Source organism: Aristolochia californica, unplaced genomic scaffold (genome assembly GCF_029961685.1).
Source record: "Aristolochia californica isolate CCGP_79_NKW_82.1479 unplaced genomic scaffold, dmAriCali1.0.hap1 SCAF_3, whole genome shotgun sequence".
Classification (NCBI taxonomy): Eukaryota; Viridiplantae; Streptophyta; class Magnoliopsida; order Piperales; family Aristolochiaceae; genus Aristolochia; species Aristolochia californica.
In genome coordinates, this window is record NW_027181992.1 from 15843738 (window position 1) to 15859448 (window position 15711).

The 15711-nt window shown below is 41.1% G+C and overlaps 1 non-coding gene and 2 pseudogenes across 1 annotated transcript; all 3 read right to left on the reverse strand.

Moving 5' to 3' along the window:
* Positions 1 to 410: 410 nt before the first annotated feature.
* On the reverse strand, positions 411 to 517 carry LOC137960690 (small nucleolar RNA R71). The gene has a single exon (XR_011114240.1). It is a non-coding gene; the product is annotated as a small nucleolar RNA R71 (small nucleolar RNA).
* An 8249-nt stretch (positions 518 to 8766) lies between these two features.
* On the reverse strand, positions 8767 to 13677 carry LOC137959400 (aspartate carbamoyltransferase, chloroplastic-like; annotated as a pseudogene).
* Positions 13678 to 14050: 373 nt separating this feature from the next.
* Positions 14051 to 15711, reverse strand: LOC137959402 (aspartate carbamoyltransferase, chloroplastic-like; annotated as a pseudogene).

The window sequence follows — 15711 nt, forward strand, 5'->3', positions numbered from 1 at the left end:
CTACCATGGCCAATCAGGGCGAACCATTACAGTTACCTGCAGCAGGTGACCGTAGAGCCCTGAGGGATTATTCTATCCCATCCCACTTCACATCACCTTCTTGCATTATATTGCCACCCACTACTGCCGCCAGTTATGAGTTGAAACCGGGTGTGATCCAACTCCTCCCTACATTCTATGGGTTGGATAAGGAGGACCCATATTACCACATCAAGGAATTCTTAGATATTTGTGCAACTTTTAAATTCCAGAATTTCTCAGATGACTCTATCCGGTTAAGACTTTTTCCATTTTCACTTAAGGATAAGGCCAAGTCTTGGCTTAATTCCTTGGAGGTGGGCAGCATTACTTCATGGGACACGTTAGTCACAAATTTTTTGTCCAAGTACTTTCCCATTCAGAGAACTACAGCCCTCAGGAGAGAAATCTCCAACTTTATGCAGCAGGAGGGTGAACACTTTTATGAGGCTTGGGAGAAATGGAAGGATTTGATTCGTAGGTGTCCGCATCATGGGTTTGAGAAATGGCATTTAGTGCAATACTTTTATCAAGGTCTTACACCCCAGGTTAGATCCATGGTAGATGCAACGAGTGGTGGGAGTTTGATGGGTAAGAGTGCTAGTGAGGCGTGGGACTTCTTTGAAATGTTGAGTGATCAATCTCAGCAATGGGGTTCGTCATTTAATGTTGATAGGAGATCCCACGAAACCAAAAGAGGGGGTCTCTACGAGGTTAGTGAAACACCTATGCTCATGGCCAAGATTGAGGGGTTGACTAGAAAAATTGATGCCCTTATGGTGTCCAAGAGTTCACCTGCTCCTAACCCATCTACTGTCTGTGCCATATGCTCTGGTTCATCTCATCCCACACAAATGTGTCCATCTAGTTCATCCTACCCAGAGCTCATTGAGGACTTGAATGCAGTCCAGAATTTTCATAGACCAAACCGGAACAATCCTTTTTCAGAAACATATAATCCGGGTTGGGCTAGGCACCCAAATTTCTCATGGTCCAAGGGCCCACAGGTTGGGGGTCCTCCAGGGTTTACTCAACCCCAAGCTCCGCGCCCACACTTCACCCAACAACCATTGATTCCACAAAAACCTTCACTTGAGGATACACTTCAATTATTCATGCAGAATACACAGTCCTCCATTGCCAAACTTGAAATGCAAGTGAGTCAGTTGGCCAGCCACATGAGTGAACAAGCACAAAATAGACTCCCGAGTCAAACCATTCCTAACCCCAAAATCACACATGAGAGTGAGTTGAGTTCCAAACCCCACCATGAGCAAGCAAAAGCCATAACCACCCTTAGGAGTGGTCGTGAGTTGAACAATGGGGTAGGGACCACTAAGTCTAAGGAGTCAAAGGATGACAATGGGGACACATCATTGAGTGACGAACCTCCAAGTTCTCCACCAACAGCCAAGCAGATCCCTAACCAAGTCCCACTAGCTCCTTATCCGCAGAGGTTATCGGGCTCACCTAGGAAAGGAGATAGCATGCATGAAACGTTGGAACTGTTTAGTAAGGTTCACATTAACATTCCACTTCTTGATGCTATTAGGCAAGTCCCTGCCTATGCCCGATTTTTGAAAGACCTTTGTACACAGAAGAGAAAACAACATGTTAACAAAAAGGTCTTTCTTACTGAGAATGTAAGCTCAATTCTGAAGCACAACACTCTCCTAAAGTTAAAGATCCTGGATGTCCCACAATTTCATGTGTCATTGGTGAACATCCCATCCAGAGAGCTCTTCTTGACTTAGGAGCAAGTGTGAATTTGCTTCCTTTCTTTGTGTACCAGCAATTAGGTTTGGGGGAATTGAAGCCTACCCCCATCACACTTCAACTAGCTGACCGTTCTGTCAAGATACCACGAGGAATAGTTGAAGATGTTTTGATAAAAGTGGACAAATTTTTGTTCCCGGTTGATTTCGTTGTTCTTGATACAGAACCAGTATTCAATGTGACCAACCAAATTCCTGTCATCCTAGGACGTCCCTTCTTACCCACATCTAATGCTATCATTCATTGTAAAAGTGGTGAGTTGGAGTTGTCTTTTGGAAATTTTAAGGTCTCATTGAATGTATTTAATGCCGGGCACCACCCACTTGAGTCTGATGATCTGAGTCCTGCATTTAATATAGAAACTGTTATGCTTGATAACAAATCCACTCTTGAATCTTTTGAGTCTTGCATAACATCTTTAGACATGGACTATTTTGATGAGGAAACATATTTTCGAGAGGTTAATTCTTTACTCAATTCTGTACCTCTGTTGGAGGAAGCTTAAGAGGTTATCACAACTGATCATCCACAGGATCTTCCTCTTGACTTGGACAAACCTCTCGAAACTTCCAAGCTAGATCTTAAGCCACTTCCTCCCACGTTGAAGTATGCGTTCTTGGGACCCATGAACTCATTACCAGTCATTATTTCCTCTGATTTGAGTATTGAGCAGGAGGAACAATTGACTGAAGTTTTACAAGCACACAGAGAGGCATTGGGGTGGACTCTTGATGCCTTAAAAGGGATTAGCCCCTCCATATGCATGCATCGTATTCATTTGGAGGAGGGGACTAAAGCCTCATGTGAGATGCAACGTAGGTTAAATCCCCATATGCTGGAGGTTGTGAGAGAAGAAGTCATCAGGTTGCTTGTGACAGGAATCATTTACCCTATTTCCGATAGCACCTGGGTGAGTCCAATTCAAGTTGTCCCTAAGAAAGGGGGGATAACAATAATGAAAAATGAGAGTGGTGAATTGATTCCCACAAGAACTACCACCAAGTGGCGTGTCTGCATTGACTATAGAAAACTTAATTCCGTCACTAGGAAGGATCACTTCCCACTACCTTTCATTGATCAGGTACTAGAGCGATTGGCCGGCCACAATTTTTATTGCTTCTTAGATGGATACTCCGGCTACAATCAAATTCCCATTGCTCCAGAAGACCAGGAAAAGACCACATTCTCGTGTCCGTTTGGCACCTATGCTTACAGACGCATGCCTTTTGGTTTATGCAATGCACCCGCCACTTTCCAACGGTGCATGATGAGTATTTTTTCTGACATGATTGGTGAATTTTTAGAGGTCTTTATGGATGACTTTTCTGTGTTTGGCTCTAGTTTTGATACATGTCTGTACAATCTTTCACTCGTATTGTCCCGTTGCATTAAGTCCAATTTAGTCTTGAATTGGGAGAAATGCCACTTCATGGTGAAAGAAGGAATTGTGTTAGGACATGTAGTGTCTGAGAGGGGTGTAGAAGTAGACAAAGCCAAGGTTGACCTAATTGCCAATCTGCCACCACCTACTTCTGTGAAGGGAGTGCGTTCTTTCCTTGGCCATGCTGGGTTCTATAGGTGTTTCATTAAAGACTTTAGCAAAATTTCTCGTCCTTTGACGAATTTACTTGCTCAAGATGTTGCTTTTGCCTTTGATGATGCCTGTATTCATGCTTTTGAGACACTGAAGAAATGTTTGTCCACTGCACCCATTGTCCAACCCCCTATTTGGTCTTTGCCTTTTGAGTTGATGTGTGATGCCTCTGACTATGCATTGGGGGCTGTTTTGGGGCAAAAGACAGATAAAATGCCCTGTGTCATTCAATATGCTAGCCGAACTCTTCATGATGCTCAATTGAATTACACTACCACTGAGAAGGAGTTGCTAGCTGTTGTGTTTGCCTTGAACAAATTCAGATCATATCTGTTAGGGTCAAAGGTTATAGTGTTCACTGATCATTCTGCTTTGAAGTATTTATTATCCATCAAGGACACTAAACCTCGCTTGATTAGATGGATCTTGCAATTGCAAGAATTTGACCTTGAGATTCGAGATAAGAAGGGTTGTGAGAATGTTGTTGCTGATCATCTATCTAGGATATGTGTAGTACCTCAGGAAGGATTCCTTCCTTTAAATGATTCCTTCCCTGATGAACAACTTCTCCAAGTATCCCAGTTGCCTTGGTTTGCTGACATAGTCAACTATCTTGTAACTCATAAGATTCCTGATTATTGGAGTAAACAAGATAGGTTGAAATTCTTTTCCCAAGTCAAACATTTTTTTTGGGATGACCCTTATTTGTTCAAGGTGTGTTCTGACCAAGTCATTAAGCGTTGTGTACATGAGCAAGACTTTGCCAACATTCTTGAATTTTGTCATTCCCATGCATGTGGTGGACATTTTGGTGCTAGAAAGACCGCGGCTAAAGTCTTGCAATGTGGTTTCTATTGGCCTTCATTATTTAGAGATGCCCATGAGTTTTGTCAGGTGTGTGATAAATTCCAACGAACTGGTTGTTTGTCTAGGAAGAACATGATGCCTCTTAACCCCATTCTTATTGTTGAATTGTTTGATGTGTGGGGTATTGACTTCATGGGTCCTTTTCCTGTCTCGTTCGGCTATCAATACATCCTTGTTGCTGTTGAATATGTCTCTAAATGGATTGAAGCTATATCATGTAAGACAAACGATCACAAAGTGGTGGTAAAGTTTTTAAAAGAAAATATCTTTAATCAATTTGGTACCCCGAGAGCGATCATCAGTGATGGGGGATCTCATTTTTGTAACAGAGCATTTGAGGCCTTATTGAAGAAATATTCCATCACTCATCGGGTGTCCACTCCATACCACCCGCAAACTTGTGGTCAAGTGGAAATCTCTAATAGAGAGATCAAACGGATTTTGGAGAAGACGGTTCGCTTTGATAGGAAAGATTGGTCCACTCGATTGGACGATGCCTTATGGGCCTATCGAACCGCTTATAAGACTCCTATTGGGATGTCTCCATTTCGCCTAGTATTCGGCAAAGCATGTCATCTACCTATTGAGCTTGAGCATAGAGCTTATTGGGCCATTAAGGCTTTAAATTTTGATTTAACTCAAGCGGGTGAGGAGAGAAAGTTGCAATTGAATGAGTTGGAAGAGATACGTTATGATGCTTATGAGAATGCCAAACTGTATAAGGAGCGAACAAAGCTTTTACATGATAAATCTATTTTTCGCAAGTCTTTTATTGTTGGGCAGAATGTTTTACTTTATAACTCACGATTGCATTTGTTTCCAGGGAAGCTAAGATCCAGGTGGTCCGGTCCATTTGAAGTTACACAGGTGTTTCCTCATGGCGCTATTGAGATCCGCAATCACGGAGACGGGTCGATCTTCAAAGTTAACGGTCAGAGGCTCAAACCGTATCTTGAGAATGTCCCCACACCAGAGGAGGTGATGGTGATTTTCTTGGAGGAACCTGTCATTTCATCTTGAGTACGTCAGAGTCTTGCTTACGACTATAAACTTAGCACATTGTGGGCAATCCCCACGTTTCTATCCCTTTGTACATTACAGTTTTATTTTTATTTTTATTTTTATTTTATTTTTTGGTTTATTCATACTCTCTTACCGGCTGAGAGCATAAATGGTTCCGGTAGTCGATGACCAGACTTTTGGTCCCTAGTTTGAGAGGTCTGTACTCAAACAACCATTCTGGGATTGACCAGTTCGATCTTGAAGTATTGAATGAAAACCTTATGGTGAGTAACTTAAGGACTTGTGTTCAGCGCGTGATTCCTGCTGCCTTCAGTGGCCAGTCACACGGAGATTTCTTTAAAGTGTGATGTGGGATAGCGGTTTCATCTACGGATGATTACCTACGGGTACGGCTGATACGAGTAAACCTTCTTCGAGGGAGACTATGTATCATTCCTGGGGGTCTTTATTATTCTTTTTTTTTGTAGTCGTGATAGTGTTTTAACTTTTCCCCATTGAGGACAATGTCAGGTTTAGGTTTGGTGGGGGGGGGGGGGGGGCGAACGACTCCTTTATGTCTTAGCAATAATTTTCGTTCGATTTTTGTTCGTGGTTTTCAAATTACTCCTCTTAGTATGTGGTTAACATTAGTAGAGTTAAAATAATTTGCTCAAATGTTTTTCAAAAAATTTTCGTAAATTTGTGTAGAATATGCCTATTAGAAATCTGATATCATTTGTTGTGATTCATGAGAATTCCTATTGCATTAGACTTGGAACTTAGTTGCAAAAGAGAACATGTAAATCTAGTGTTGATCTATGTTAGTTTGAATAGTCTTGTATCCTGTTTGAACTCATACCTCAGTAAAATTCCTTGTTGTAATGTATAAATGCAAATGGAAATGCTCTTGCTTGCAAAAGACAGATAACTTCAGAAACAGCCTGGGCAAACCCAGGGACATGCACCGGAACAGTCGGTTACTTAAAAATAAGTGCATGTGCAGTGAAGACGAATACAAAATGGTGGTAATACCAAAAGTATTCAGTGAAGAAAAAAAAAAAAACAAAAATTACGCTGGTAATAGCAAAAGTGCGCTGGTAATAGCGAAAAATGGTTTTAAATCTGGAAGCAATGAGTTTCCTTAACTTTGATGATGAATTGTAATTTGAAAGAAGTTACAAGTCAAGATTGAAATTGGTATATTTCTTTGGTGAGATTGTAAGACAACAGGCTTACTTTACTATTTTCTCTTAATTGTGATGTGACCAGGATTTTATTGTTATTTGCTGCCTCTTTGTTCTATTGAAGTAATAGCTTATGGGTCACATTGGTTCAGGTGGAGTAACAATGAGTGTATTTGGATTGATAATAGGCTATCTTTTACACAGGTTTTAATATTTCGCAAGATCTCATATGAATTTCAGATATTTTACGATACTAAGTGTTAGTCATATGCTAATGAGGAGTAAATTTTTTTTAGTTTTCCTTTTTATATTATTGATTTAGATGAATTTTGTGGGTAAATTCCATGCAAACCCTCACGAGACATAACTCATCCACTACTGTAGAGTAGGGGTTTAACGGCTTGTTGCATGCGCTAAATGCAATCGTGCTCCCTACGAAAGTGGCATTTTGTTTTCCTAGGCATAATTTTGGTTCGATTGTTGTTTTGCTAGGGACTAGCAAAGATTTAGGTTTGGGGGTGTGACTGCAGAGTAGGGGTTTAACGGCTTGTTGCATGCGCTAAATGCAATCGTGCTCCCTACGAAAGTGGCATTTTGTTTTCCTAGGCTTAATTTTGGTTCGATTGTTGTTTTGCTAGGGACTAGCAAAGATTTAGGTTTGGGGGTGTGATAGATGCCATATTTTGACATGAGAACTAGGTTAATTATAATAGAATAACCTTTATTATTGTGTTATAGGTGGTTACTTATCGGTTTTCAAATGAAATGAGCATTTATTGAATTTGGCATTAATCACTGTCGATATTGCATATTTCTCTCTCCTGAATTATATTTCATTATTTTTTAGTCTTATTTCTTCCTGAAATGCTTTTTATAGATTCAATTATGGAATTTCAGGAGAATTTGGGTGAAGAAGAAGATATTTACCAAGATGCCCTTAGTGAAATGGAGGTAATTTCTAGGGCAAATCGTTTTAAAATAAGAAAATCATATTTAAAGAGAAGAGGAGCGTGAAGAGAAGGGGAGCGTGAAGAGAAGAGAAACAGAGACCAAAAGAGAGGACTTTGACCGGAAACAGGGGAGGATCCGAGAGGAGTTCCCCACCGCTGTTCGCCGGCCAATACCTTTCACCGCGCCACCGTCGTCCACCGCCGTCCACCGCCGTCCAGCAACTGAGAACAAACCCGAGGAGAGCTCGAGAGAGTCTCCGTCGAGGTGAGTTCGAGAGTCGCTCGCCAGGCCGAGAAGTGATCCGAGAGGGCTTCTCCGGTGCCACTTCCGCTTTCCGACCATCCTCCGGCGTCGTTTACATATTCCGACCAGTCCCGGAGCCATTCCGACTCCAACCGAGACTCGAGAGAGCCGGTTAGAGAACGTCAGCTCTGTTTTGCTCTTCGCCGGATGTTACCTCCGTCCGTCGGCTTCTAACCATCGTCGCCGGCGTCGTCTCTACCTCTGGCCACTCACTATTGCTACCCGACGCCACCAATTTCTGGAAATCGCAGCACCCGTGAGAACGAGTTGCTGCCCGAGCGAGAGGAGGAAGAAGGGGAGTAATTCGTCATTATTGAATTTAATTTTTCATATGGTTTGAACTTAGGTTTTGAATGTTAATTGAATCTGATTTGATAATTAAGGTTTATTTAAGATTTGTTTTCTTGATATTTGATTAAATTAGCTAATTAGGGTAAGATTATAATTGAGGTTGGATTTTGGTATTTTAATCCGATTTCTGTCTTTAACTCTAGGCGCCCGAGAGGGGCTAGACGCAAGGATTGAGAATCCGGATTCGTGGTTACGTGGCGCTCGAGAGAGGCACGAATCACGGTAAAATCCAAAGTTGATAATTTTAGCATCATCACAATAGGAAATTGATTCTCTGCATTCTATTGTAATTCGATCTTTGTCATTAACTCTAGGCGCCCAAGAGGGGCTAGACGCAAGGATTGAGAATCCGGATTCGTGGTTACGTGGCGCTCGAGAGAGGCACGAATCACGGTAAAATCCAGAGTTGACGTTTCCTGTTGTGCAAGTAGTTAATTAAATTATTGCTTGATAATTTAGGATATAATTAGTGTTTAGTTCAGATTAATTCATCATATGTGTTTAGGCTAGTTGACTGAAGAATACACAAAATTCAATCCTCCCTGTGGATATGACCCTCACTTACTGCTAGATTACATGAACGATTCGTACGCTTGCGAGGTATAAAAGTCGATGTAACTAAAATTCTACATCATGCACATATTTCTGTAAGTACCTTGACAGCACATGGGCATAGAAACCACCACAGTTTTCCCACCCAACAAATTTATACTGACCCATTCACTCCAAATACTCAGCACAAAGATTCTCTATTTCTGTTTGAAGGACAATTAACAGTTGGAACTGAACCAAAGCATTTTGGTCCTGATGTTGCTTCTACAATGTTGGCAGAGTGGGTAAATACTATACAGGAAATCAGTAGGTTGCAGGACCTTGTTATGGTCCCGGATCTGACACATGGATTTGTAGGGAGGAAGAAGAGAAAGATGAAAATCAAGACGAAGGGAAGCTTGAAAACCCTAGGTTCTTTGAGGAGAACGCACACCCCTGAGCTCATTGAGGAGAACTCAAAACCCTTGTTTACTCTAAATCAATCTTTGTCTTTCTCATTACTCTTACCCCTTAAAAAGGGTTCACCCTTACAAAGTTTAAGATAAAATATTACAAAAATACCCTTATAAATAAAATATTCCAAAAATACCCGTGTGGCCTATTAATTCTTTAACTAAAATAAAATAAAGTAAATTTAAGAAAAAAATTAAAATAATAATTTTATTGTGTGGTTAATGTTACACCCCTTGGGACAAAGAGCTTGTCCTCAAGCTCGAAGGTAGGGTCTACTTGCTCATGCCAACGTCTCCACCAGTTGTCAAGTAGCAACCGTGGTATCTGTGTCAGCCCTCTGGACTACAAAATTGGAGCATCCAACCAGAGAAGCATTTTTTTTTTTTTGCCGACACTGCCAACATCACTTGTTGTAGCATACCCCAATACGACTGAACAACAAGTTGAACTATCACCCGCTCCAAACTGACAACTTTTGCTTTGATATGAACAACCCTTGTGCGATCTGCTCCAACGGTTGCCTCATTGGAAAAGTGCAACATGTCCCCGGTAACATCAGTCTTTGGACCCAGTCCATGTTCAGCAAAGTTCTCAACATTCTTGACTAAAGTACCGTGAGTGTAAGCACTGAACAGACATAGGTAAGTGACCTCATCTAGTCCAACAACATGAGTTTACATTGAACCAAACAGTTCTAGTGAAGCTGTGCATAACCCCTGTGTTGTAAAACCAGTAGCCTTATCTATGGATCCCTTACTAATGAAGTTCGCACAAACAACAACATACTTCCGTTGTTGATGTCTTTGCTGCAGCCGTAGACCAATATGGTGGATGCCTGTGTTGGCAGCAGCAACATTGCAGGAATTCTGCTGAAATGAGTCACAAAGAGCAAGTAGTGCGCTCTGGGGAATTTCTATAGAAGCAACGTGGAAGTTGGCAGTCCTTGCCATGTATGGAATCACTATTGCTATCAAAAGGGCAACAAAGATTGCTTCAACTGTCCCAGCTGCCCCAAGGCGATGACCATCTACTCCCTTTGTTGAAGACAATGAATAAACCTCTGAAAACCTTTGGGTAGAGCCCAACAACATTGCTGACCATGAGACTGTCCAAACAGATTTGTGTTCTATCCATAGTATGAAAAATCATTCTCCACAGTATATTCTCCACCATTTCTAGAAAAACCCAAATGCAAAGCAAAAAATATCACTGTTTTCAGCAGTGGTTTCTGGCTGTCTAGTAGTAACTTTTGTTGCACTGCCACCGTTTTCAGCACTAGTTGCTGGCTGGCTAGCAGCAATTTTTTTTGCACTGCAACAGCTTGTGTCCTTGGCTGTCTAGCAACAATGGGTCCTTGGCACAACAACACTGTTGTTGGTGGAAGAACCCATGAACCTCTCCCAAATAGAAAACATCATGGACTTCATAAGGCACTGCTGGTTCTACTCTCAGGACTATCAACACTGTTTTCAGCAATGACACTGTTGATAGCATTGTGTTCTGCAGTGTCATAACAGCAGCATCACTGATACACTATTCAAACGCCACCCAAAATTTAATAGTTTTCCTGTCAACAGCCATAAAAATCATTCCCCACAACATAACATTCAAAATATGGCCAAGACTACCTTCATCATTGAGAGTCTCTCTATCTGCCAACAACTTCTCAAAATCAATGGTATTAAGACAATCTTTACCAAAGACAACCCCTCTAACACCTATGATTGTAATTGAGATGAGATCAATGGCTGGTAATCCATTAAATACACCACAAGCAGCATCAATTACAACATGTTTATGCAATACATACAATATTTTACGGTCCACAATGTACTTCCCACGAGCTTCTTCGTAAAGATCAATCCTTTTGCCAAATCTCTCATGTTGAATACGTGTTTGATAGACTACATCGCATTTAGCCACCACTTCCATCAGATCTGTGCTTTCTGCCCACTCTATCCCTTAGATGTCAAGTATTCCTTGATATCATCCTTCATCTTCACTACTAGAATTTCACATCTTGGTACTTCCAGAGAAGATAAGCTAATGAGCGAATAGTCCTGCCATTTGCCAGATCTCCCACTAAGGCAACACTAATGCCATCCAATTTGCCTATCTCTCTTCAGATCATATACACATCCAATAGAGCCTGTGTAGGGTGCTGGCCTGGACCATCCCCAGCATTAATAACAGGAATTCCTACTATTGATGCAGCTCTTCTGGCTGCACCACTTTCAAAGTGCCTCATGACAATTATATCAGAGTATCCTTTGCCAGTTCTTATGGTATCTTCAAGTGTTTCTCCTTTTGCTGTTGAAGAAAATTCCCGTGCATTTTCTGTCGTCAAAACTTCTCCACCCAACCTTTTCATGGCCGACTCAAAGGACAATTTGGTCCTAGTTGAAGGCTCATAAAAGAGAGTGGCCATGAGATGAACCCTCAAAATTTGATAGTTACAAGAATTTTTCTCTAGCTTTTTCATTTCCCATGCCACTTCAAATATTGCATTGAGAATGTCTATATCAAATTGTTGAGCCTCAATTACATCATCTAGTTGAAAATTTTCTCCCACAGAATAAGTTGTAATTCCAGAACCTGAGGAAAATCATTGAATTCCTTGATCAAGTGACATTCTTTCAGTTCGTTCTTCCAACCAGTCCATACATGGCAAGCCTCGTTGGTGTGATGGAAATGGCCTTCTATACTGAAAGTTTTGAACCAAAAAATGTTTAGATAGAGATTAGAAATTTTTCTACAAATAGGGCCCGAGCATCATACGTGGGACCCAAAAATTTCAGTACAACATTGTCAATTTGACCAAGAGCAAACTCACTGCTGTTGGTTCCATAAATAGAAAAATCATTTATCCACAGAATTATCTCAACCTTGCCTTGAATACCCAACAAAATTTCATCACCAAAATTCACACCTGGTTGAAGAATTTTGACAAACAGTGGTCGAGCAGCGTACAAGTCATCCAAAAAATTAAACACAAGGTTGCCAAACTGATAAGGGACATGCATACTACTACTGTTCTCGGCAATAGAAAAATAAAACAACCCCCATAAAACATTTTCTATCAATCCTGACATCCCTAGAAAAATTCCATCTCGAAATGCCAGATATCCATCAATTGTGAACTGTTTCTCTGCTTCACGGAACAGAGAACCTCCATCGCCAATTTTTTAGCAGCGTTGCTGCTGGTCAGCCCCTTGGAGCCACATCATCACCATGAAAGACTCGTTTTCACCTTTAAATCAACGGTGGTTCGGAAACTTACCCCAAAAGGTGTTGAAATTTGTTTTCCGCTAGGCTGCCAAGGGCGAGATTGAGCGGAATTTTGTCCGATAGAGTCTCCTCTTTCTCTGGTGGTGAAAAAAAGCCCTTTGGGGCTTGGCCGTTTGGAGATTTTCTGAGACAGAGGGTTCTCGAAATCATTTTCTGGTTGGAACAGTCGCCGAACAATTTTCCTTCTCCTGTTCGCGACTGAGTGTTGGTTGCCGTGAGCAGGGTTGGTTTGATTTTGGAATTTCGGGGTCCCATTGCCCTGCTCGGGATATTTGCACATGATGTCCCTGCTCGGAGATTTCCATTGTCCCCAATTTGAGGTCGCACCCAAATCGTCTTGTGCCGACGTGATTTTGGATGATTTCAGATTTGCGTCCCCAACTTCGGATGTCCCCACCGCTGGATAGATAGAAGGCTCTCAGATTTCTTGCGTCTCCTGCCCATCCGAGACAACCTCTCGAATGACTGCAGCAGCGAGTTTCTCCATTGCAAAAATTTTAATGGAAGTTATACGCATTCCATCCCCCAAAGTTTCTTCCCATACTATAAGTTCTACACGTATTTCTTTCAATAAATCGAGCATGGCAATCCATTTTTCTTGGGATGAAGAATCGCTCATTGTGTTCTCAATCTAATACTAGTTGTTATGGTCCCGTATCTGGCACATGGATCCGTAGGGAGGAAGAAGAGAAAGACGAAAATCAAACCAAAGGGAAGCTTGAAAACCCTAGGTTGTTTGAGGAGAACGCACACCCCTGAGCTCGTTGAGGACAACTCAAAACCCTTGTTTACTCTAAATCAATTTGTCTTTCTAATTACTCTTACCCCTTAAATGGTTCACCCTTACAAGGTTTAAGATAAAATATTTAAAAAATACCCCTGTAAATAAAATATCCCAAAAATGCCCTTGTGGCCTTACTATTTTAATTTTTTTTAATTTACTTTATTTTATTTTAGTTAAAGAATTAATAGGCCACAAGGGCATTTTTGGAATATTTTATTTATAGGGGTATTTTTGTAATATGTTATCTTAAACCTTGTAAGGGTGAACCCTATTTAAGGGGCAAGAGTAATGAGAAAAACAAGCATTGATTTAGAGTAAACAATGATTTTGAGTTCTCCTCAACAATCTCAGGGGTGTGCGTTCTCCTCAGAGAACCTAGGGTTTTCAAGCTTCCCTTTGGCTTGATTTTTGTCTTTCTCTTCTTCCTCCCTACAAATCCAAGTGTCAGATCCGGGATCGTAACAATGCACAAACAACAACATACTTCCGCTGTTGAAGTCTTTGTTGTAGTCGTAGACCAATATGGTGGATGCCTGTGTTGGCAACAGCAACATTGCGGGAATTCTACTGAAAGGAGTCACAAAGAGCAAGTAGTGCGCTCTAGGGAATTTATGTAGCAATAGGGTGGAAGTTGGCAGTCCTTGCCATGTATGGCATCGCTGTTACTGTCAAAAGGATAGTAAGGATTGCTTCAACTGTCCCAGCTGCCCCAAGTCAATGACCATCGGCTCCCTTTGTTGAAGACAATGAATAAGCCTCTGAAAACCTTTGTGTAGAGCCCAACAACATTGCTGTCCATGAGACTGTCCAGAAATTGATTTGTGTTCTATCCATAGTATGAAAAATCATTCTCCACAGTATATTCTCCACCATTTCTTGAAAAACCCAACAACAAAGCAAAAAAATCACTGTTTTCAGCAGAGCTTTCTAGCTGTCTAACTGCAAGTTTTGTTGCACTGCCACCGTTTTCAGCACCGCTTTCTGGTTGGCTAGCAGAAATATTTTTTTGCACTGCCGCAGTCTATGTCCTTGGCTGTCTAGCAGCAATGGATTCTTGGCACAACAACATTGTTGTTGGTGGAAGAACCCATGAGCCTTTCCCAAATAGAAAACATTATGGACTTCATAAGGCACTGTTGGTTCTACTCTCAGGACTATCAGCACTGTTTTTAGTAATGGCACTGTTGGCAGCACTTTGTTTTGCAATGTCAGAACACCAGTAGCACTGATAATCTGTTCAGACGCTGCCCAGAATTTAATAGTTTTCTTGTCAACAGCCATAAAAATCATTCCCCACAGCATAACATTCAAAATATGGCCAAGACAACCTTCATCATTGAGAGTCTCCCTATCTGCCAACAACTTCTCAAAATCAATGGTATTAAGACATTCTTTACCAAAGACAACTCCTCTGCCACCTATGATTGCAATTGAGATGAGATCAATGGCTGGTAATCCATTAAATACACCACGAGCAGCATCAATTACAGCATGTTTCTACAATACATACAACATTTTACGGTCCACAATGTACTTCCCACAAGCTTCTTCGTTAAGATCAATCCTCACACCAAATCTCTCACGTTGAATACGTGTTTGATAGACTACATCACATTTAGCCGCCACTTCCATCAGACCTATGCTTTCTTCCAACTCTATCCCCTTAGATGTCAAGTATTCCTTGATATCATCCATCATCTTCACTACATCAGGAGCCACAAAGTAGAATTTCACATCTTGGTACTTCCAGAGAAGATAGGCTAATGAGCGAACAGTCCTGCCATTTGCCAGATCTCCCACTAAGGCAACACTAATGCCATCCAATTTGCCTATCTCTCTTCCAATCATATACACATCCAACAGAGCCTGTGTAGGGTGCTGGCCTGGACCATCCTTAGCATTAATAACAGGAATTCCTGTAGTTGATGCAACTCTTCTAGCAGCACCACTTTCAAAGTGCCTCATGACAATTATATCAGAGTATCCTTTGACAGTTCTTATGGTATCTTCAAGTGTTTCTCCTTTTGCTGCTGAAGAAAATTCCTGTGCATTTTTTGTCGTCAAAACTTCTCCACCCAACCTTTTCATGGCCGACTCAAAGGACATTCTGGTCCTAGTTGAAGGCTCACAAAAGAGAGTGGCCATGAGATAATCTATCATAATTTGACAGTTAGAAGAATTTTTCTCTAGCTTTTCCATTTCCACGCCACTTCAAATATTGCATTGATAATATCTCTATCAAATTATTGAGCCTCAATTACATCATCTAGTTAAAAAATTTCTCCCACATAATAAGTTGTAATTCCCGAACCTGAGGAAAAGCATTGAATTCCTTGATCAAGTGACATTATTTGAGTTCGTTCCTGCTACCAGTCCATACATGGCAAGCCTCATTGATGTGATGGAAATGGACTTCTATATAGAAAGTTATGAACTAGAAAATGTTTAGATAGAAATCTTGCATAACCCCTCCCACCAAATAGAAAACATTTCTATGAACAGGGCCTAAGCATCATACATGGGACCCAAAAATTTCAGCACAACATTGTCAATTTGACCAACAATAAACTCACTGTTGCTGGTCCCAT